The sequence below is a fragment of the Hordeum vulgare genome, chromosome 6H (genome assembly GCF_904849725.1).
Source record: "Hordeum vulgare subsp. vulgare chromosome 6H, MorexV3_pseudomolecules_assembly, whole genome shotgun sequence".
Classification (NCBI taxonomy): Eukaryota; Viridiplantae; Streptophyta; class Magnoliopsida; order Poales; family Poaceae; genus Hordeum; species Hordeum vulgare.
In genome coordinates this window covers 102,597,445-102,599,490 of record NC_058523.1, presented here as the reverse complement: position 1 = coordinate 102,599,490, position 2,046 = coordinate 102,597,445, and positions in this window count along the sequence as shown.

The window sequence follows — 2,046 nt, the reverse complement described above, 5'->3', positions numbered from 1 at the left end:
TAGGGACACTCGCGAGGCCAAAGCATCCTAGCAACCTCCAGATACACCCCCACCGTGACACTCTCACGTAATAACAAGACGAGGATGTATACACCCAGGCCCCCCCCCCCCCGAGGATGCGAGGGGTCCCTCCCATGCCTAGTGGAAGCCCTATGCTCCGCGCTAGGGGGAGACTGAGGCGGTGAATAGCTTAGGTGCCGGACACGGCCGTTTTCTCGTTCCTTTCTTGTGTTTCAAGTTGCAACCCTCAAGGACCTCCCCTTTTGTATTTTGAGCTACCAAAGGCTCAAAAATCTCTTTGCTTAATGTTTTGAAAAGAAAAGAAGGGCGGGGATTTCTTCTCTATGTTCTCTCATTTTACCAAACTCCAGTTCTCTTTCTCCCTTTGTTTTGATTGGTATTTTGCGGAAACCTTGGGAGACCCGCCGGGCCTCTCGAGGCAACCATAAGAGGGGCGGAAGGGGAACCGCTCGAGCGCCAAAGGGGACTCCTGAGGCGCGCATTAGGAGCCTTACCGTTCATAAGGCCACTTGCGCTCTTTGATGCCGTCCTGGAATTCTGGTTGTTATCAGGGGAGGCGGGTCCCCGCCCCTTAGACGTGCCCTTCGCGGCCGTACCTAATGGTGGTGGGGAAATGTGCGGGACTGGGGCCTATCGATGTAGAGCGGTTTCAGTGTCAAGGGGGACTCCTGAGCAACATACCTCAGGAGCCTTACCGGCCGCAAGGCCACTCGGCCACCCAGGTGCCGCCCATGTCGGCACCCAGGGTGCCGGGGCTTTGCCCCGTGAGGAACAATCTCGGTAACGGGTCGCGCCTCACGGCGGCAGGGAAATGTGCGGGACCGGGATCTGCAGACACAGAGTGTCGAAAGGGTCCTCCAATTGCCCCACAAGCAGGGAGGAAGCGTCACGAACAGAGTCATGCTCGCGGGTTAGACCGTCAGCATCTCAACAACACGGGGCTGGCAGTGGCCACGACCACGAGGAAAGCATTGCGCACACCTCATCTTCAAAGAACGCGTTGAAAGGTACCCTCCAGATACATCAAAGTTCCTGTTAAACCTAGTACATAACCATATTAGGAGGACAAGGCAGGGGATCAGGAGGATGTATCATCGCTAGAGCTCACGCCGAAACCCTCGAGAGCAAGCCTTGTCACCAGGTCTTCCACATGGACCTCGACCCATTCGGCCAGGGCGGCGTGGATCGTCTCTGGCACCGGATCCAACACGGTGGCGAAGTCAAAGTCTGGGTCGAGGTGAAGGAGGTGGCTGAAGACGTCCGAGGCCGCTTGACCCAAGAGGTCACAACTCTTCTTCTCTGCAAGTGCATGGGCCTTCTCGACACCCGCCTCAAGAGATTCCACAACACGGAGGAAGAAGCCGAGGTACCCAGCGTCAACAGGGACCAGGGGTTTGGGATATCCTCACCACAGATGTCGCTCAAAGCCCGGGAGGCTCTCCCCTCAAGGGATTAGAACATCCAGGAGCGTTCAAGTTGGAGGCCGCGAGCATGGATCGCCTCTTCGGAGGTCTCTCCAACTAGGGAAGACGCGCCTTTCACCTGTTTGCAAAGAAGAGACAGTTTACCTTCGACAGTAGCCTGGGCGTCCAACACGACCTATCGACGTTTCACTTCTTGATCGAACCTTTTTTGGAGGGCATTGACCTCGTTTTTCAGGTGGTCGCGGCGCTCGCGGAAGCGGGACTCCAGGAGCCTCAGCTTCGCACGGTAGTCAAAAAGAAGGGAACACTAAGCCTCCGCCACCCTGTGTAGATCTCCTCCTGAAGCTTTGCCTCACGAGAGGCAAGGGATTCCTCAGCAAGCGAGACCTTGTGCTCCCTCACCTCTAGACGCTCCCGCTCTAGGCTCTGCTCCACCTCTACAAGCCCCACCGAATTAGCGGACGCTCCAAAGCCCACGCCGGTAGGTAAGAATTTAGCAGGCGGACCCCCTTGGGTGGCCCTCAGCTGAGCCTGCTTTTCAAGATCGGCGTTGAGGGCGCAAAGCTCCCTGTGGCGATCCTCGGAGGCCCTGCGCTGACAA